The sequence below is a fragment of the Triticum dicoccoides genome, chromosome 7A (genome assembly GCF_002162155.2).
Source record: "Triticum dicoccoides isolate Atlit2015 ecotype Zavitan chromosome 7A, WEW_v2.0, whole genome shotgun sequence".
Classification (NCBI taxonomy): domain Eukaryota; kingdom Viridiplantae; phylum Streptophyta; class Magnoliopsida; order Poales; family Poaceae; genus Triticum; species Triticum dicoccoides.
Window position 1 is genome coordinate 557,002,904 of NC_041392.1, and position 23,421 is coordinate 557,026,324.

Here is a 23,421-nt window from a genome sequence, read left to right on the forward strand (position 1 = left end):
CCTTGCAAGCATTGCAACTAATGAGTTAGTTGTGAGATGATGTATTACAGAACGAGTAAAGAGACTTGCCGGTAACGAGATTGAACTAGGTATTGAGATACCGACGATCGAATCTCGGGCAAGTAACATACCGATGACAAAGGGAACAACGTATGTTGTTATGCGGTCTGACCGATAAAAGATCTTCGTAGAATATGTAGGAGCCAATATGAGCATCCAGGTTCCGCTATTGGTTATTGACCGGAGACATGTCTCGGTCATGTCTACATTGTTCTCGAACCCGTAGGGTCCGCACGCTTAAGGTTTCGATGATAGTTATATTATGAGTTTATGTATTTTTGATGTATCGAAGTTTGTTTGGCGTCCCGGATGTGATCACGGACATGACGAGGAGTCTCGAAATGGTCGAGACATAAAGATTGATATATTGGAAGCCTATATTTGGATATCGGAAGTGTTCCAGGTGAAATCGGGATTTTACCGGAGTACCGGGAGGTTACCGGAACCCCCCGGGAGGTACTTGGGCCTTAGTGGGCTTTAGTGGAAGAGAGGAGAGGTGGCCAGGGCTGGGCCGCGCGCCCCTCCCCCCTAGTCTGAATAGGACAAGGAGAGGGGGCCGGCGCCCCCCTTCCTTCTTTCTCTCCTCTTTCCCCCCTCCCGAATCCTATTCCAACTAGGAAAGGGGGGAATCCTACTCCCGGAGGGAGTAGGACTCCTCCTGGCGCGCCCTCTCCTGGCCGGCCGCACCCCCCCCTTTGATCCTTTATATACGGAGGCAGGGGGCACCCCTAGACACACAAGTTGATCCACGTGATCATATTCTTAGCCGTGTGCGGTGCCCCCTTCCACCATAGTCCTCGATAATATTGTAGCGGTGCTTAGGCGAAGCCCTGCGACAGTAGTACATCAAGATCGTCACCACGCCGTCGTGCTGATGGAACTCTTCCCCGACACTTTGCTGGATCGGAGTCCGGGGATCGTTATCGAGCTGAACGTGTGCTAGAACTCGAAGGTGCCGTAGTTTCGGTGCTTGATCGGTCGGGCCATGAAGACGTACGACTACATCAACCACGTTGTGCTAATGCTTCCATTGTCGATCTACAATGGTACGTAGATCACACTCTCCCCTCTCGTTGCTATGCATCACCATGATCTTGCGTGTGCATAGGAATTTTTTTGAAATTACTACGTTCCCCAACACCGGGGGCCATAGGTTTCACTAGGGGTGGGCATAAAAACCGACGAACTGAAGACCGAACCGATACCGAAACCAAAAAACCGAAATTTTGGTTTTTAATATTAGTACAGAAAAAATTGTTAGTATCTCTGCTAACCGAACTTGTTTCCTTTGGTTCGGTATAAGCACAGTAATCGAACAGAAAAACCGAATGTAGGCTAGGACGTGTGCAACAACGAGCTGTTCCCGTGCTAGGTAGCCTCAAGCGCGTGCGTTCACGAGTCGCGACAAAACAAAATACATGGGCCAAGCTATGAGCGACGACCTGCATGCAAGGCCCATGCTAGCAAGCTGCTGTGGATCCCATTTCTTGTGTGTGCCCGATGTAGTCAATTTGTACGTGTGTATGAGGTGCTGCGGGCTAGTGGTTTAGTCCCACCTCGGCCAGCCACGCACAATGAGATGGATAGCTAGTCTATATAGAGCGTAGGTGGAAAGGAAGCTAGCCTCACAGCTGATTCATTGGCAGATTTGGCAAATACGGTAGAAACCGATTGCCAAACCGAAAAGCTCGGTTAACCGAATATTCAGTTTTCTATTTTGTGATGTCTTTTTTGGTTTTCTATTTTGCTAACCGAATTTTAAAAATAACTGAATGGTAGAAACTGAATTTTCGGTTTATACCGAATGCCCAGGCCTAGGTTTCACTAGTGGCTTCTCTCAAGATAGCATATATTACGGTGGGTGAACAAATTAATGCCGACCAATTGATAGAAAAGCGCATAGTTATGAGAATATCTAGGCATGATCATAAACATAGGCATCACGTCCGTGTCAAGTAGACCAAAATGATTCTGCATCTACTACTATTACTCCACACGTCGACCGCTATCCAGCATGCATCTAGAGTATTAAGTTCATAAGAATAGAGTAACGCATTAGGCAAGATGACATGATGTAGAGGGATAAACTCAAGCAATATGATATAAACCCAAACCCCATCTTTTTATGCTCAATGGCAACAATACAATACGTGTCGGTTCCCTTTCCGTCACTAGGATCGAGCACTACAAGATTGAACCCAAAGCTAAGCACTTCTCCCATTGCAAGAAAGATCAATCTAGTAGGCCAAACCAAACTGATAATTCGAAGAGACTTGCAAAGATATCAAATCATGCATATAAGAATTTAGAGAAGAATCAAATATTGTTCATAGATAAACTTGATCATAAACCCACAATTCATCGGATCTCGGCAAACACACCGCAAAAAGGATTACATCGAATAGATCTCCATGAACATCAAGGAGAACTTTGTATTGATGATCAAAGAGAGAGGAGAAGCCATCTAGCTAATAACTATGGACCCGAAGGTCTGTGGTAAACTACTCACTCGTCATCGGAGAGGCTATGGTGTTGATGTAGAAGCCCTCTATGAATGAATCCCCCTCCGGCAGATCACCGGAAAAGGTCCCCAGATAGAATCTCACGGGTACAGAAGGTTGCGGCGGTGGAAAAGTGGTTTCGTGGCTCCCCTGGATGTTTTCAGGGTATAAGAGTATATATAAGCGAAATAAGTAGGTCGGTGGAGCTACGAGGGGGCCATGAGGGTGGGGGCGCACCTGCCCCTGATACGTCTCCATTGTATCTACTTTTCCAAACACTTTTGCCCTTGTTTTGGACTCTAACTTGCATGATTTGAATGGAACTAACCCGAACTGACGTTGTTTTCAACAGAATTTCCATGGTGTTATTTTTGTGCAAAAATAAAAGTTCTCGGAATGACCTGAAAATCAACGGAGATTATTTTTGGAATATATAAAAAATACTGGAAGAAGAATCCACTTCAGGGGGCCCACACCCTGTCCATGAGGGTGGGGGCGCGCCCCCTGCCTCATGGCCCCCCTGATGCTCCACCAACGTCCACCTTGACTCCATATATTCACTTTTAGGGAGAAAAAAATCAGAGAGAAGGACTCATCGCAGTTTACGATACAAAGCCGCCGCCAAGCCCTAAACTCTCTCGGGAGGGCTGATCTAGAGTCCGTTCGGGGCTTCGGAGAGGGGAATCCGTCGCCATCATCATCATTAACCTTCCTCTCTCACCAATTTCATGATGCTCACCGCCGTGCGTGAGTAATTCCATCGTAGGCTTGCTGGACGGTGATGGGTTGGATGAGATTTATCATGTAATCGAGTTAGTTTTGTTAGGGTTTGATCCCTAGTATTCACTATGTTCTGAGATTGATGTTGCTATGACTTTGCTATGCTTAATGCTTGTCATTAGAGGTCGAGTGCCATGATTTCATATCTGAACCTATTATGTTTTCATGAATATATGTGAGTTCTTGATCCTATCTTGCAAGTCTATAGTCACCTATTATGTGTTATGATCCGTTAACCCGGAAGTGATAATAATCGGGATACTTACCGATGATGACCATAAGGTATTTAATAGCAGCATGATTAGTGTGAATAGTCACTTTAGAATCAACAATATAAGTTCTAAACTTATCACAAGCAAAAACAACTGCTAAAAATTCTTTTTAAGTAGTAGCATAATTTCTCTAGGCACTATCTAGAGTTTTAATAGCATATTGGATAACATTTAGCTTCTTATCAACTCTTTGTCCAAGAACAACACCTACAACATAATCGCTAGCATCACACATAATTTCAAAGGGTAAATTCCAATCAGGTGGCTGAACAATAGGTGCAGAAATCAAAGCTTTCTTAAGTATTTCAAATGCTTCTACACAATCATCATCAAAGACGAAAGGAATATCTTTTTGTAATAGGTTAGTCAGAGGCCGAGAAATTTTTGAGAAGTCCTTAATGAACCTCCTATAAAAACCGGCATGACCAAGCAAACTTCTTATACCTTTGATGTCCTTGGGACACGGCATCTTTTCAATAGCATCAACTTTAGCTTTATCAACTTCAATACCTCTTTTAGAAATTTTATGCCCCAAGACAATACCTTCATTAACCATAAAGTGGCACTTCTCCCAGTTCAAGACAAGATTATTTTCTTCACATCTCTGCAAAACTCGATCAAGGTTGCTCAAGCAATCATGAAAAGAGGATCCATAAACGGAGAAATCGTCCATGAAAACCTCACAAATCTTTTCACAAAAGTCAGAGAATATATCCATCATGCATCTTTGAAAGGTAGCAGGTGCATTACATAAACCAAAAGGCATACGTCTATAAGAAAAAGTACCGAAAGGGCAAGTAAAAGTGGTCTTTGCTTGATCATTAGCTGACACAGGTATTTGAGAGAAGCCACAGTAACCATCTAGAAAGCAAAAACATGTATTTTTTGTATAATCTTTCTAGCATTTGATTAATGAAAGGCAAAGGGTAATGATCATTTTCATGGTCTAGTAAATATTGTTCTAAAGGATCAGTAGGAGGCACGGCAATAGAAGCAAGACCAATAATTTCATCTTTACTAGGCAATTCCTCATCACGGGGTTGTCTACGAAACTTACCAAAATTAAACTCATGAGACATATCTTAGCATTAACATTGTTCAAGAAAGGTCTACCAAATATAATGGGTCAAAAGCTATCTTGTGGGGAACCAAGAACAAGAAAATCAGCAGGATATTTAACCTTCCCACACAAGACTTCAACATCTCTAACAATCCCAATTGGTGAAATAGTATCTCTATTGGCAAGCTTAATGGTAACATCGATATCCTCTATCTCAGCAGGTGCAATATCATGCATAATTTCTTTGTATAAGGAATGAGGTATTGCACTTGAACTAGCACCCATATCACATAAGCCATGATAGCAATGATCTCCTGTTTTAACTGAAATAACAGGCATGCCTACAACAGGTCTATGTTTATTTTTAGTATCAGGTCTAGCAATTCTAGCAATCTCATCACAGAAGTAAATAACATGCCCATCAATATTATTGGCCAAGAGATCTTTAACCATAGCAATATTAGGTTCAACTTTAACTTGCTCAGGGGGTTTGTGTGTCCTAATATTACTTTTGTTGACTTAGTTGAAACTTTAGCATGATCCTTTATTCTAATAGGGAAAGGTGGTTTCTCAACATAAGCAGTAGGAACAATAGGATCATTATAAGTGATAGTCTTTTCTTCAACTTTAATAGGTGCAACTACTTTTACTTCAATGGGAGGATTATATTTAAACCACTTCTCCTTAGGGAGATCAACATGAGTAGCAAAGGATTCACAAAAGGAAGCGACTATCTTAGAGTCAAGTCCATATTTAGTGCTAAATTCACGAAATGCATCGGTATCCATAAAAGATTTAACACAATCAAAATTAGGTGTTATACCTGACTCCTTACCTTCATCGAGGTCCCAATCTTCAGAGTTGCATTTAATTATTTCCAATAAATCCCATTCGAATTCACTAGTCTTCATCATAAAAGATCCAGTACAAGAAGTATCAAGCATGGAGCGATTATTGAGAGAACGCCGAGCATAAATTTTTTGAATAATCATTTCTCTTAAGAGATCATGATTGGGGCATGAATATACCATTGATTTAAGCCTCCCCCAAGCTTGAGCGATGCTTTCTCCTTCGCGAGGCGAAATATATATATATATATAATTATGATCACGATGAACAAGATGCATAGGATAAAACTTCTAGGGAAATTCCAATTTCAATCGCTTATAGTCCCATGATCTCATATCATCACATAGCATATACCATGTCAATGAATCTCCCTTCAAAGATAAAGGGAAGATACCCTCGGGCATACCTGCAAGCTTAAATAATCCACAAACTTCATCCACATAGATTAAGTGCAAATCGGGATGCAATGTTCCATCTCCTGCAAAAGGATTAGCTAGCAGTTTCTCTATCATACCTGAAGGAATTTCAAAGTAAACATTTTTAGTAGGTTCAGTAGGGTGAGGAGAAACTCTTTGCTCTATTGGTCGGGGTGAAGATACTCTGAACAAGCCCCTCAAAGGATTATGTTCCATAGTAACAAGTGACAATAAATTTCAGCACACTATATAAATTTTTCCTTAACAAATTCCACCTACCAAAGGCGCTTCACTCCCCGGCAACGGAGCAAGAAAAGAGTCTTGATGACCCACAAGTGTAGGGGATCTATCGTAGCCTTTTCGATAAGTAAGAGTGTCGAACCCAACGAGAAGCAGAAGGAAATGATAAGCGGTTTTCAGCAAGGTATTCTCTGCAAGCACTAAAATTATCGGTAACAGATAGTTTTGTGATAAGATAAATTGTAACGAGCAACAAGTAATAAAAGTAAATAAGGTGCAGCAAGATGGCCCAATCCTTTTTGTAGCAAAGGACAAGCCTGGACAAACTCTTATATGAAGGAAAACGCTCTCGAGGACACATGGGAATTATCGTCAAGCTAGTTTTCATCACGCTCATATGACTCGCGTTCGGTACTTTGATAATTTGATATGTGGGTGGACCGATGCTTGGGTGCTGTCCTTACTTGGACAAGCATCCCACTTATGATTAACCCCTATTGCAAGCATCCGCAACCACAAAAGAAGTATTAAGGTAAACCTAACCATAGCATGAAACATATGGATCCAAATTAGCCCCTTACTAAGCAACTTATAAACTAGGGTTTAAGCTTCTGTCACTCTAGCAGCCCATCATCTACTTATTACTTCCCAATGCCTTCCTCTAGGCCCAAACAATGGTGAAGTGCCATGTACTCGACGTTCACATAACACCACTAGAGGAAAGACAACATACATCTCATCAAAATATCGAACGAATACCAAATTCACATGACTACTTATAGCAAGACTTCTCCCATGTCCTCAAGAACAAACGTAACTACTCACAAAGCATATTCATGTTCATAATCAAAAGGGTATTAATATGCATAATGGATCTGAACATATGATCTTCCACCAAGTAAACCAACTAGCATCAACTACAAGGAGTAATCAACACTACTAGCAACCCACAGGTACCAATCTGAGGTTTGGATACAAGAGATGAACTAGGGTTTGAGATGAGATGGTGCTGGTGAAGATGTTGATGGTGATTGACCCCCTCCTGATGAGAGGATCGTTGGTGATGATGATGGTGATGATTTCCCCCTCCCGGAGGGAAGTTTCCCCGGCAGAACAGCTCTGCTGGAGCCCTAGATTGGTTCCGCCAAGGTTCCGCCTCGTGGCGGCGGAGTTTCTTCCCGAAAGCTTGCTTATGATTTTTTCCTCGATGAAAGACTCCATATAGCCAAAGATGGGCATCGGAGGGCCACACGAGGCAGGGGGACGCACCCAGGAGGTAGGGCACACCCCCACCCTCGTGGCCAGGGTGTGGGCCCCCTCTAGAACTTTCTTCACTCGGTATTTTTTATATATTCTGGAAATAACTTCCATGAAGCTTTAGGAATTTTGGAGCTATGCAAAATAGGTCTCTAATATTTGCTCCTTTTCCAGCCCAGAATCCCAGCTGCCGGCATTCTCCCTCTTCATGTAAACTAAGAGAGAATAGGCATAAGTATTGTGACATAATGTGTAATAACATCCCATAATCCAATAAATATCGATATAAAAGCATGATGCAAAATGGACGTATCAGACACCTACACCTGCTATTCATTCTGATATGTCGCATGTTATTGATGATGCCACTTCTGCTTTGCATGATACTTATGATGAAACTACTTCTATGCTTGATACTACTGTGCCATTAGGTGAATTTCTTGACGAACAACTTGATAGGGCTAGAGAGAATGAAATTATTGAAACTGATGATATTGATGAAAGTGATGATGAAGATTCTCCCCCTAGATATGAATTGCCTGTTGTGCCCGAGGGTTATGTTATGGATGAAGAAACTGCTAGAGACTTCTTAGCTTGCAATGATAGATCTGATCTTAAGAAATTAATAGTTAAGCTTAAAGAAAAGTCTTTGGATGCTAGAATGAAATATGGCCCTGCTTTCGCTACGTCACATATCTTTATTACTGATAAGGATTATGATTTCCATGTCGATCATGAGTTAATTACTTTGGTTGAATCTGGTCCTTTTTATGGCTATGAATCTGAAACTGTTGTGGCACATCTTACTAAATTAAATGATATAGCCACCCTGTTTACTCATCATGAGAAAAATCGCTATTACTTTATCCTTAAGTTGTTTCCATTCTCATTAAAGGGTGGTGCTAAAACATGGTTTAATTCTCTTGATCCTGGTTGTGTGCGTAGTCCCCAAGATATGATTTATTACTTCTCTACTAAATATTTCCCCGCTCATAAGAAACAAGCTGCTTTAAGGGAAATATATAATTTTGTGAAAATTGAAGAAGAGAGTCTCCCACAAGCTTGGGGGAGGCGTTTCCGATTACTTAATGCTTTCCTCATCATCCTCTTAAGAAAAATGAAATACTTGATATCTTTTATAATGGACTAACTGATGCTTCCAGAGATTACCTAGATAGTTGTGCTAGTTGTGTTTTCAGGGAAAGAACTGTTGATCAAGCTAAATTGTTATTGAATAATATGTTGACTAATGAAAACAATTGGACACTTCTTGAACCAACTCCTAAGCCAACTCCGAAGAAAATGGGTATTCTATTTCTCAGTCCTGAAGATATGCAAGAGGCAAAGAAACCTATGAAAGAAAAATGTATTAAAGCTGAAGATGTTAAGAATTTACCACCTATTGAAGAAATACGTTGTCTTGATAACTCGACATGGGTAGTAAAGGTAAATTCTCTCTATAGATTTCATAAATGTGAAATTCCATTTACTAAGTTTGCTAGCCAATGCTTGGATGAGTTTGATGACTTTATGGTTAAACAAGAAAATTTCAATGCTTATGTTGGTAGACAATTGAAACACAATGCCAATATGCTTGAAGACTTGAGTGATTATATGTCTAGAGTTAAAGGTGAACTTAAACTTATTAGTAAACATGATTCTATGGTTACCACTCAAGTAGAACAAGTACTTAAAGCTCAGAATGATTTTCTTAATGAATTAAATAATAAGAAGAATGATAATGCTGTTAGAGTTATGACTAGAGGTGGTAAAATGACTCAGGAACCTTTGTGTCCTGAGGGCCATCCTAAGAGAATTGAGCAAGATTATCAGAGAACTAATGTTGGTGCACCTAGTCCTTCTAAGAGGAAGAAAAAGAAAAATGATAGGACTTTGCATACTTCTAGTGAACCTGTTGTTGACACACCTAAGAATCCCAATGATATTTCTATTTCTGATGCTGAAACACAATCTGATAATGAACATGAACCTAGTGATAATGTTAATGATGATGTTCATGTTAATGCTCAACCTAGCAATGATAATGATGTAGAGATTGAACCTGTTGTTGATCTTGATAACCCACAATCAAAGAATCAACGTTATGATAAGAGAGACTTTGTTGCTTGGAAGCACGGTAAAGAAAGAGAACCATGGGTTCAGAAACCCATGCCTTTTCCTCCTAAACCATCGAAGAAAAAGGATGATGAGGATTTTGAGCACTTTGCTGAAATGATTAGACCTATCTTTTTGTGTATGCATTTGACTAATATGCTTAAAATAAATCCTTATGCTAAATATATGAAATATATAGTTACTAATAAAAGAAAGATACCGGAAGCTGAAATTTCCACCATGCTTGCTAATTACACTTTTAAGGGTGGAATACCAAAGAAACTTGGAGATCCAGGAGTACCAACTATACCATGATCCATTAAAAGAAACTATGTTAAAACTGCTTTATGTGATCTTGGAACCGGTGTTAGTGTTATGCCTCTCTCTCTTTATATCATAGACTTGATTTGAATAAGTTGACACCTACTGAAATATCTTTACAAATGGCTGATAAATCAACTGCTATACCTGTCGGTATTTGTGAGGATGTGCCTGTTGTGGCTGCAAACGTTACTATTTTAACGGACTTTGTTATTCTTGATATTCCCGAGGACGATAGTATGTCTATTATTCTTGGAAGAACCTTTTTGAATACTGCATGGGCTATTATTGATTGCAATAAAGGCAATGTCACTTTCCATGTTAATGGTAATGAGCATACGGTACACTTTCTGAGGAAACAACCTGAAGTCCACAATATCAATTCTATTGGAAACATTTCAACAATCACTATTCACTACAACAAATATGTCAACTTGTGACCTTGACTATTGGTCACTGAAAGGTCATTATTTTTCATTTGCGACCTTTTTTTGACCAAAAACAGAAGGTCAAAAGCTGGCGGTCATAAACTGAAATTAACGACCTTCTCTGTGAGAAGGTCGTGGACGTTTACGACCAAAATATGCCTACTGTTTTGTTTTGGTCACTAGCAACCTCCCCAGGCCACATAGGTATCCATCGTGGCAAGCTGATGTGGCACAAGATTCAGCCCGGTCCAATTCGGCGTTTTACATGGGCCGAGCCCATTAATTCGGCCTTTTTTATATATTTTTTCTATCAATTTTGATCGGCTTCATGGGCCAAGCCCAACATTGCATCCTCTTTTATTGTTGGGTTGTGGCCTTTTTGTCTAAACAAATTTAGTTTTTCTTTCCCCCCCCCCAAAAGAAGGGTCCACTAGTCAGATGGGTCCCAGTTGTCTGGTTCTGGTAACTGGGTCCCATTTGTCATGTTTTGGTAAGTGGGTCCCATCTATCAGGCTCATATTCTTCATATTTGAACCAGTATTTAAATGGGCAGACAAAAAGCACACATAATACTTCAAATAAAAGCAACCAGATCCTTACAAGTGTAATACAGTGGCAATCACAGTAATGACTACAAGTGTAAAACAATACTTTACAAGCTTTACAAGCAATCACAAACTAGCACCCTCTCCCATCATGAACATGCCAAACTCACAACATGCCAAACTTGTTGGACTACCATAGTGATATGAACAACATGCCGAGCTAGCTGGACAACCGTAGTTAGGGCTGGGAACAAACAAAACAGCCTTCAAGAAAACAAACAACATGCCTTCCTTGGTCGCCCTGTTACATGAATCAGCAAAGAAGAATCAGAAAAAGTGAGGCAAGTATATTATGAACAGACCATTCATTAAAAGGAAACGTATTTAGAATGATAACACAAATTGAGCTAGTACCATGCTTTTTGTTCTCAAGCTAGTTAAAATTAGATAACTCGTTCATACAAGAAAACAGAGACACAATATGAATACACAGCAGGATTGACAAGTACACAGCAGGATTCAATAATTTTTTAGGATCGCAAGACACCAATATAAGCTAGAATTGACAAGTACACGGCAAGATTCAATTCATCTTTCCCATATACAGCAACCAACAGACATCTGACATTTCAGCATGCACATACAATTTATTTACTTATTTTTGAGCAAAACCGCCCACTGCCAAACAGAATGTCCTTTCATTTGATAAATAAAAATAGCAGGCCAAAGAAAGGCAAGCGTACAACAGACACATTATATATGAGCAAGGTACTAGAGGTCAGCACACAAGTCATATCATATATTATGTTAATCTTTAACACATCATATAGAATTATGAGCTTGACAGTCGTCGATCTAACCATATCACGCAAGCAATGGCATACAAACTAATTGGCAGTACTATATATGATGCAGCATATGGACAAAATTTCTACCTTGTTATCATCAGGGAGCAACAGGGGGTGGGGAAGATTTCGATTGGCTCCGTGTCAGCTCCCATCACCACAAACTCAGAGTCTTGGTAGCTGGGGAAAACAGAAAACGGAGATTAAAAATCATAGGAACTAAAATTAGCAGGACCGACCAAAGCGCATAGCTAGGGACTGGTCACCTTCAAGGTAGAACAATGAATTAACTAGTTTTAGTCAAAGTCTTAATCATGCACATACAAACATACATACGAATTGAACCAGAATCCATATATGTATATGCACTTAATTGCAGGTTCTATCCAACTTGCACTTGGAAAGAGTACAACCTGGTTTACTAGCAGCCAAATAAAAGATTCAGGTTCTGGGCTTGGTGCATGAATCCTACTACGTGGACAGACAGAGAGGAAAGAGTTGAGCAGGAGAAATAATTCATTCATCTTTATTGTTCCAGTAGCAGGAGGTACAGCTTGGCTATAGTTTTAGAAAGGCAAATTAAATTACTACAGTACACTAGTGCAGAATGACTGAAGTCATCATAAGAACTTGGCAGTACCTTCAAAGTACATGAAGACACTGTCCTTTCAGCGCCATGGCCTATGCTGTCTCACAATGACAGCCGGCATGACTTTCTTCCTCAGGTGTGGCTTTCCCTTCTTGACAGTGGCCATAACCATGTCATCAATGCAGGTAGAAGGGAGCCTATTCAGGCGCCCCTTGATTACTGAGGGAGTCCTGGATTAGGGGGTCTCCGGACAGCCGGACTATATCCTTTGGCTGGACTGTTAGACTATGAAGATACAAGATTGAAGACTTCCTCTCGTGTCCGGATAGGACTCTACTTGGTATGGAAGGCAAGCTAGGCAATACGGATATGGATATCTCCTCCTTTGTAACCGACCTTGTGTAACCCTAACCCTCTCCGGTGTTTATATAAACCAGAGGGTTTTAGTTCGTAGGGGACAACAACCACAACATATAATCAGACCATAGGCTAGCTTCTAGGGTTTAGCCTCTCCGACCTCATGGTAGATCTACTCTTGTACTACCATATCATCAATATTAATCAAGCAGGACGTAGGGTTTTACCTCCATCAAGAGGGCCCGAACCTGGGTAAAACATTGTGTCCCCTGCCTCCTATTACCATCCGGCCTAGACACACAGTTTGGGACCCCCTACCCGAGATCCGCCGGTTTTGACACCGACATTGGTGCTTTCAATGAGAGTTCCTCTGTGTCGTCACTGTTAGGCTTGATGGCTCCTACTACCATCAATAGCGATGCGGTCCAGGGTGAGATTTTTCTTCCCGGATAGATCTTCGTGTTCGGCAACTTTGCAGTGCGGGCCAATTCTCTTGGCCATCTGGACCAGATGGAAAGTTACGCCCCTGGCCACCAGCTCAGGTTTGGAAGCTTAAACTACACAGCCGATATGCTTGGAGATTTGATCTTCGACGGATTCGAGCCTTTGCCTTGTGCGCCACGCGGTCACGATGAGCATGACTTAGCTCTCCCATCGGACAGTGTTAAGGAGATCGCACCAGCAGCCGCTCTGACCCTCAATTCGGAGCCAGTTGCGCCTTCTGCGGACGGGTGGATGGACCCCGCCACGGAGGCCTCACCCTCAGCGGCGATCGAGCCGAACATCGACCTTGCCTTGCACGAGAGCCGTGTTGTTAAACTGCCAGATCCTTCTCCGGCCACGGGCCCGGAACCGCCTGAGCCCGTTCCTATCGAATCCGATTGGGCGCCGATCATGGAGTTTAGCTCCGCGGATATTTTTCAGCACTCGCCCTTTGGCGACATACTGAACTCATTAAGGTCTCTGTCCTTGTCAAGAGAATCCTGGCCGAACTAGGTTCGGCAGGACTGGGACGTGGACAACAAAGAAATTCGAGGCCCACCCACCACCCACTTAGTAGCCACTATCGATGACTCAACCAACATGCTCGACTTCAACTCCGAAGACATCGACAGTATGGACGATGATGCGGGAGGCGAAGAGGAACCACCGCCCACAGGGTGCTGGACGTCCACCTCATCAAATGACGTATAAATGGTGGACACACCAAAAGAAGACGACGACGAGGAACGGAAGGACACAACGAAGGCTTGTCCCCTTGAGAAGCAGTCAAAGCGGCGGCGTAAGCGCTGCCCTAAATCCCACCTCGGCAGAAATAACGATCATACAGACCCAGCGTTGGAGCAGGGCGAACCACTGCCGGACCACGGCAATACGGAGAATCAAACCGAACAAACCAATTCTGTCAAAGATAATAGTCCGAACGACATAACGCCGGATAGGCACCCGGAGCAGCAAAATGCCCGTCAAAGGCATGTTGCCACCACGAGGAGTCTGAAAAAGCAGAAGCAAAGGCTCAAGGCTGCGTAGGACACACTCCAAATCAGATGGAGTAAAGTACTCAACACAGCAGCGAAGTATGGTGGTAATTACCCCACCAAGAGCTACCCGAAGCGGAAGTTGCTACCCGAATTCGATAATGAGGCCCTAGATCCCCCACAACCAAAAATCAAAACGGCCATCTAGCCGTATAGACGACCTCTCAGCCAACATGGAGCGGCAAACAACGCCACTCACAAGCCAATACGCGATCCACACGAGGGCTCGCACCAAAAGGACGGCGCAAGCAGATCCATTTATGGACCACGCGAGCGCGCCCCAGCATATGATGTAACACAACAAACATCAGAACAACGCGGTACACCCGAATACAGGGGTGCCGCACCCCCCCTATGTTTCACCGATGAGGCGCTGGACCATGAATTTCTAGAGGGATTCAAACCCGTAAACATAGAGGCATACGACGGAACAACAGACACTGGGGTCTGGATTGAGGACTATATCCTCCATATCCATATGGCTCGAGGAGATGATCTCCATGCCATCAAGTACTTACCCCTCAAGCTCAAAGGGCCAGCTCGGCACTGCCTTAAAAGCCTCCCCGAAAACTCCATTGGAAGCTGGGAAGAGCTCGAAGATGCTTTTCGGGCAAATTTTCAAGGGACTTATGTCCGACCCCCCCGGATGCGGATGATTTGAGTCATATAACTCAACAGCCCGGAGAGTCAGCCCGAAAGCTTTGGAACAGGTTTCTTACTAAGAAGAACCAAATAGTTGATTGCCCGGACGCCGAAGCCTTGGCAGCTTTTAAGCATAGCGTCCGCGACGAATGGCTTGCCAGACACCTCGGCCAAGAAAAGCCGAGAACAATGGCAGCATTAACAAGCCTCATGACCCACTTTTGCGCGGGTGAGGACAGCTGGCTAGCTAGATGCAGCACGAGCGACCCAAGCACAATCGAAGTTAGAGATGAAAACGGGAAATCACGATGCAGCAAAAATAATAAGCGTCGGAATAAAGAAGATAGCCTGAAGAGCACGGCGGTACACGCCGGATTCCGAAGCTCTCGGCCAGGTCAGCAAAAGCCGCCCTCTAAAGGCGCCAGAGATGAACTGTCCAGCCTGAACAAAATTCTGGACCAAGTATGTCAGATCCATAGCACCCCTGGTAAACCCGCTAATCATACCCACAGAGAATGTTGGGTCTTCAAGCAGTCCGGCAGGCTCAACGCCGTACACAAGGGGGAGGATACACCAAGCGAAGATGAGGATGAGCCTCTCAAGCAAGACACTGGGGAACAAAAGAAGTTTCCATCAAAAGTCAAAACAGTCAATGTATTACACATGATCAAGGGAAGCAAAGCGGCCCTCCCAAATAAATATGCCCAAGGGCCTATCACCGCGAAACCCTGCAACTGGTTGTCTCAACCGGTCACTTTCGACCATCGTGATTACTCAGCAAGTATCCGACGGGCAGGATGGGCTCCCCTGGTATTAGACCCAATAATTGATGGATACCACTTTGCACGAGTCCTGATGGACGGTGACAGCAGTTTAAACCTGATATACCAGGATACAATCCGCGAAATGGGGATAGACCCAACGAAAATTTGCCATAGCAAACTACCTTTAAAAGAGTAATGCCAGGCCTAGGGGCTCACTACACGGGCTCCCTGCTACTAAAGGTTATATTCGCCTTCCTCGATAACTCCCGTAGCGAACATTTAACCCTCCACATTACTCCGTTCCAATGCGGTTATCAAGCACTACTTGGACGCGAAGCTTTTTCTCGCTTTAATGCAATACCGCATTACGCTTCCCTCACGCTCAAGATGCCCAGTCCACGTGGCATCATTACAGTGAACGGAAGTATTAAGCGATCTTTGCGCGCCGAAGAGAATGCGACTGCAGCCGCACACTAAAAACGGCCTCACCAACTAAAGCATTTGATAGGTCGTCAAGACCACGGACGCGGTTAGACGAGTCCGGCGCTGCTATATGTAATTTGTACCGGATTGATGGCCACACCCCTATTACAAATACAAGGGGCTCAATGCGCGCAGACAAGTGGCAGTTTCTACTCATTTATAGTTATACATGGTTTCTTTAAAAACTATCTCTTTGCACGACAACTTTTTCACCTAAGTTCCTCTCTTTTACAGATGATCATCGTGCTACACCCGTCCAGGATACCGCACAACGGAGACACGGGCGTAGACGTGCAGCAGGGACCCGCTCCAAGGATTCTTTTTAGATTAAGACCCTGCGTAAACCTTTTTTTACTGTCTCTTGTTGATACACATCCCTCAAATTCTCAGTACAATTGAGAAGGATGCTGACGTCTTGGCATGTGTCCATGTCAAAATAATGCACGTACCTAGACACAAGGGGCTTCTTACAGAGGGCACTATTTAGGCTCGGTTTATACCATAAAGACCGAATACCTTAGGGAGTGTTCGGCATCGCGAGTTTGGCCTTATATGCATCAGCTCCGAATCATTGTCTTTGGTCAAATGTTGGGTTTGCCCGGCTCCTGTGTTTTGGTGCCTTACGTTCCGCTTTATCGGCTAAGGCAGCACCGGGAGAACTACTGCGATTGTGCCCTGGTTCATCTGGACGAGCACCTCAGTAGAGAAAGCCGAAAACTGACTGTCATGATATAGCGTGAGACTGGTCAACCACTCGATGACCTATCGGAATGTTAGAATTCCTCCGCCTTAATGAAGGGCCGTTTTTCGGCCAGGCATGTATGCACCCCAAGATCGGGAGAGTGCAGAGCCACCAGGGGCTATCTAGTAGCCCCACTGTCAAACTCCTATGGCTAAGTGAAAGTGTTAAAGCATTATAGTCCGGTTGCCTCGTTCGCTGCGCTATCACCTCCTTAATAGGACCAAGACATTAGGTTAAGTGTGAACATGCATTTTTTGCGAGCACCTCCGCATTATATGCGTGGGGGCTGAAGCCGACGACTGCAATCTTTCAGGTTATACACATGTATACATAAACCGCCGCACAGGAGGCATCATATTACTTTCAGGCAAAAGTATAAACACAGCCTTAATAAATTTCATAGAAACATTGTGTTTACAATGGGAATACATATCACTCAAACATAATATTCTTCGAGCACTAGGACTCTATCAAATGAGCACCCTCGAGAACCTCCTCGAAATAGTGCTCGACAGCCACTCGGCCTATGGCCGAACCCTGCGCCGCAATAGTGGTAGCGTCCATCTCCGCCCAGTATGCTTTAACACGGGCAAGGGCCATCTGCGAGCCTTCTATGCACGCCGACCTCTTCATCGCATTAATGCGCGGCACCGCACCAAGGAACTGCTGCACTAAGCTAAAATAGTTGTTCGGCTTTGGCTTTTCCGGCCATAGCTGATCCACGACAGACCTCATGGCGAGTCCGGACAACCTATTTAGTTCAGCCCATTCGACTAGCTGATTAGTCAATGGAAGCGGACGCTCTGGAACGTTGAATTGCGACCAGAACAGCTTGTCCACTTCACGATCGGTTTGACCTTGGAAGTATTTGGCCGCATCAGCAGCGCTCGCCGCCAAGTCCATATACGCATCTGCCGAACTCCACAGCCGATCCAGAGGGGCATACCATGGATCTTCGAACTTCCTTCGTAGCATGAAGGGCTTCCCAGCCGCAATATCCCCAGCTTCCCGCAGCTCCTCCTTCTTCGCTCTCATAGCAGAGCGGGTGTCTTTGTCCGCCATCATGGCCTTCTCAAGGTCCGTTGCCTTCGCTCGGTTTTCTTTTTCAAGGAGCCGGCAACGGTCGACAGTGCCTTTTAATTCTACGGCCATCTTGGCCATCTTCTCTTGGCTCTGGCAATGTGCGGCCTTCTAGGCTTTCAACTCTTCGGCCGCCTTCAAAGCAGCCGCATTACTAATCCTCGCTTGTTCCTTGGCTCGGGAGAGCTCCGCCCGAAGGGTCTCCACGGTGGCAGCTCCGTCTGCAGTCACGACATATTAAAGATACTGGCATCGTGCTGCTCTTATTGTGTGACATTCAGCAGAAAACATTACTTACCCTGTGATTCGTCAAGCCACTTGTTAACAAGCTCGATGCCGGCGTCTGCCACATCCAGTTGCCGTTTTAATTCGGCAAACTCACTAGTCCGGCTAGCCACCGGAGCTTCCACCACCTGCACATAAAGGTAGTCTGCTTATTGCCTGGGACTATGATCCTCTGTTCGCCGCCGTTCTCGACGACAACCAGAGTCTCAGGGGCTACTATCTACATAGGGCACACCTAACATGTGCGGTACTATCACATATTATCTCACGTACCTCAAAGCCTGTCAGTAGACTCATATAGGCATCATGTAATCCGCTTTCGGCAGACGAAATTCTTTCCATCACCGTACCCATCAGCGTACGGTGTTCTTCTGAGATGGCCGCTCGCCCCAACAGCTCCCTTAGAACGTCCGACCGCATACCAGACGGTGCCGGACTATTTTGTTCGCTCTCTTCGAGAGCCGGACGCTAGGGACTTCGGGGGTCTATGGGATTATCTTCTGGCCACACCGGATCCAGAGAGGCCCTCCGTGACGACACTTCGGGGTTGCCCGCTTCTTGAGTGGAGGAGTCCGGGGGAGGCGTTTCACTCTCCATCATCTCTGGAAGAAGATCCCCCGAAGATGAGCTCAACTGAGAAGGGCTAAGACCCGAACTTCAAGATATATGCGGTGGTTATTTTCTCAGAAGAAAGATAGTATACCTTCACTATTAAAGTATTTTTTGGATCACTTACGACTCTTTAGAGGGCTGATCACCCCGCGGACTTTGTGCGGCAATAGTACCCCCGAGGCAGGACCCTCTGTTGGAGACTTCTTCTCCCGTTTGGAGGCCTCGGCTTCCGGATCCTCGGAAGCAGTCCTCTTCCTCCCCCGGTTATCCTCCTTCATGCAGGCGCTCATTCCCTCGATTGGAACTGGCAGCTATGGGGCCCGCTTCCGCCCATATTATTCCCCCTGTATCTTCCTTCGAGGGCTCCGGGCAAGGTGCGAGCTCGAGCATCTTTTCCAATACCATATTTTCCAAACCCTTAGGGAGGGGGGACGAACACCGAATCATCTTCGCCTTTGTTAGCCAGTCCTGGTCAAAGAGCGGTCTCTCAAAACTAACTTCATGATGAATAAAAGACGGTGTTCGGCTAGAGGATTTCTTACTTGTTCGGCGGCGCGGTTACTGCTCAGTCCCACGTCCTCGGTAGTATTCGGACACTCTATTTGCGGTCTGAAGAATGACTTGTACATCTCCTCGTGCATCAGGCCGATGAAACTTTGAATGGCATGCGGTCCTTCTGGGTTGAACTCCCACAAGCTAAGGGGCCGGCGTTTGCAAGGCTGGACTCGACAAACCAGCATAACTTGCATTACCACAACCAAATTAAAATCTCCCTCGAATAGATATTGAATGCGGCTTTGCAATATAGGCACATCCTTGGCTGGACCCCAGCTCAGACCTCTGCTAATCCATGACATCAGTTGTGGTGGGGGGCCCGAGCGAAAAGCGGGGGCAGCCGCCCACTTGACACTTCTGGGAGCTGTGACGTAAAACCACTCCTATTGCCATAATTCGGACACCTCTGGAAAGGAACCTTTCGGCCACGAAGCTCCTGCCATCTTGCCTATTGACGCGCCTCCGCATGCTGCATGTTGCCCCTCGATCATCTTCGGCTTCACTTCAAAGGTCTTGAGCCATAGGCCTAAGTGAGGGGTAATGCGGAGGAAGGCCTCACACACGACAATAAATGTCGAAATGTGGAGAAAGGAGTCCGGAGCTAGATCGTAAAAATCTAGCCCATAATAGAACATCAAACCCCTGACGAAGGGATCCAGAGTGAGGCCTAGGCCTCGGAGGAAGTGGGAGACGAACACGATGTTCTCGTTGGGTTCGGGAGTAGGGACGACCTGCCCTCGAGCAGGCAGCCGATGCGAAACCTCGGCGGTCAGGTATCTGGCCTCCCTCAACTTCTTGATATCCTCCTCCGTGACGGAGGAGGGCATCCATCGGCCTTGAAGGCTGGATCCAGACATGATTGAAGATCCGGAGCACCAAACCTGGCCTTTGGGTGTTAGAACTCGAGGCGAGGGAGGGGTTCGATTGAGCATGAGAGGGAAAAAGCAAAAACCTTGTCCCTTTATAAAGAGGGTGAATATCAAGCGTCCTCTCCGTAGCCGTTTGGGACTTGCCTATAATCTAGGAGTCCTAGACACGGTTGGGTTACCCACGACCGCATTAATAAGAATCCCGTAATTGGGGGAACATGATCTCTGCTTTGACAAGACGTGTCAAGAAACCGCCTCGCGTTATGTGTGGAGCTGGTTGAAGAAAAATAGTTCGAATAATCACTGGGCCATGACATAACGTCATGCTGCCAAAACAAGTCGGCAAATTGGATTTGCGAAAATATTATTCTCTCTACGGTGGTATGTGGAACTTATTTTGCAGGGTCGGACACTATCCTCGTATTCAAATTCTTCTGTGATGTATTCGGAGAAGGAACCCGCCTTGCAATGCCGAAGAAAATACTGCGCGCCGGACTCATCGTCATTGAAGCCTGGTTCAGGGGCTACTGAGGGAGTCCTGGATTAGGGGGTCTCCGGACAGCCGGACTATATTCTTTGGCTAGACTGTTAGACTATGAAGATACAAGATTGAAGACTTCGTCTCGTGTCCGGGTAGGACTCTACTTGGCGTGGAAGGCAAGCTAGGCAATACGGATATGGATATCTCCTCCTTTGTAACCGACCTTGTGTAACCCGAACCCGCTCCGGTGTCTATATAAACCGGAGGGTTTTAGTCCGTAGGGGACAACAACCACAACATACAATCAGACCATAGGCTAGCTTCTAGGGTTTAGCCTCTCCGATCTCATGGTAGATCTACTCTTGTACTACCCATATCACCAATATTAATCAAGGAGGACGTAGGGTTTTACCTCCATCAAGAGGGCCCGAACCTGGGTAAAACATTGTGTCCCCTGCCTCCTGTTACCATTCGGCTTAGACGCACAGTTCGGGACCCCCTACCCGAGATCCGCCGGTTTTGACACAGACAATTACCTTCACGGAGATTATGTAGAGGTTCTTGGCACTAGTGTTATCAGCGTAGTTGACAGTGGCTGCCACCGGCAGACCCAGCGACATTCGCAACTTGTTACCAGCAGAACCTCCATGCCCTGCAGTTCAAGAACAAGCATACACAAGGAATATAGTTAGACAAAATGATCACACATATCTATGGTACACTAAACCAATAATCTGGAGATGCATGACAACACACACCAGTTTCGGTTTTAAAAAATTTCATCTTCAAGCATCACACTAGCAAATGATAGGAAAGATCACAGGAAATAGGACTGCCCTGATCAAGTATACATAAGCATAGAAAAGATCAAACAAGCTCATTGTGCATTTTCTCTTCCAATGTGATACACAATAAGCATAAGTAACCACTAGGAAAATAACTTGCTATCTACAGGCCCTATTATCGGCAACAAGAACATTACGCAAGGAAGAACAGTATATTAACAAAGCAATCTATTAGACAACATTATGTGGGGGCTACATGAGTATTATGTGGGGGTTGCATGATCCGTCGTTTTAAAATGCTTCCTAAAAATACAAGACTGAAAGAATGCAAAAGGTGCATCATTTATGATATGTTTAGCGTTTCTATTTGAACTGGAATAGGATTGCACAAGCGTATCCAGCAGGTGATCTGAAACGGTGCATAAAAGGAACTACTGGTGCTAGCAAACCACACCTCATTCTAATAATGTTCACAAGCGTATAATAAGGTTGATAACGGCAGCCACATTGAAAAGTGTACATCATCCAGGGTCTGCTTTGCAAGGTATTGTTTGTACACTGCTGCCTCTTGTGACCAGTGAGTTGACACATGGATGATGTTATACATCTCTATGTTATTAAGTTATACGTATATTGGTAATTTTTATTTCAGATTTAAAGTCCTAGTAATTATTATTAACTAGAGTAGTAGTTATGTGAATCAGCTAAACTAGGTTCATACTGCTTGCTGCCAGAGCCACAAACAATTGTAGAATCGCTTACCATAGTTAACTAGTTCAATTTTCATTAACCTAACCACCGCAACACGAGCACAAAAGGCAGCAGGTAACACGCAAACCAGTTCATCCATAACCGCGAAGGGAGGGGGGTTCTCACCGCCGGTGACGCTGCCGAGCCGTCCGGATCAACCTCGCTATTGCACGCACGAACATACAGTCTTCTACGATGACATGAAACCCTCAGGCTGCTGCAAGGAGGGCACAGAACCAACCTTATTAACTTAGGCATCATGATGGTCGAGATTGACCCATGTAAATAATATAAGATCATTTTTCAAGCTAATATAGTTTTAAAAACATTCTTATAGTTCAGGTGAAGAAGAGAAGGAAGCATAGTTCTTCTTACTTCTCCCTGAAGCTCTGGTGTTGCTGTTGCTCGGCGATGACGGCGAAGAACTCATCCATCTCGAGAGAGCTACGGCTGGAATGGTTCCTGGCTCCAGTCGCTGAGCCAGGGGTGCTCATCGTCTCCGAGCTGTAGATGAAGAAACATGAAGAGAGTGTGGGCCTTGCTTCCATGGCAATGGGCTGCACCTGCACTCACACCCTCCATGGTGCTCCTCCTTCATGAATGACAGGTCACAGCCGCAGGTAGTAGCTTCCATGCTGATGGTCTGCTGCACAAACCAAGCGCAGGAATCAGATGGACAGATCCAGAAGAATAAGATGAGGGTAGGGGAGGGTAGGGGAGGGGAGGGGAGAAGAATATGAGCAGGATAGGGGAGGAGGGCGTGAGTACCATGGGCGTCGTCGGAGATGTTGCAGACTCGTCGGAGCGGCGCCGGTGTGGGAGGCGACCGAAACCCTAGCCAGCCACCGGGGAGGGGTCATCTACCGATGTGCTACATGGTGGTTGGGGAGAAGGGCTCTATCTCTGTCTCCATGGCGGAGGTGCTGGTGCTGGCCCCAACCAACCACCCACACGGACGGAGGGAGACCGACGACGGCGCGGTGGTGGCGTCCCTCCCATCCCACTCTCCGTCTCCCCCAAGGCTGGCGAATCTGGCCGCAAGGAGGCTCGATCTGCAGCCTTGGGTGAGAAAGAGAGGGACAGAGACCGCTGGTGGCGGGAGATTTGGGGTCGGGGGCGGAGGCGGCTGATTTGGGTGGGGGAACAACGACTGATTTGGGAAGGATGAGGGAGTTTGTGTGCGGCCAGACACAGAGATGG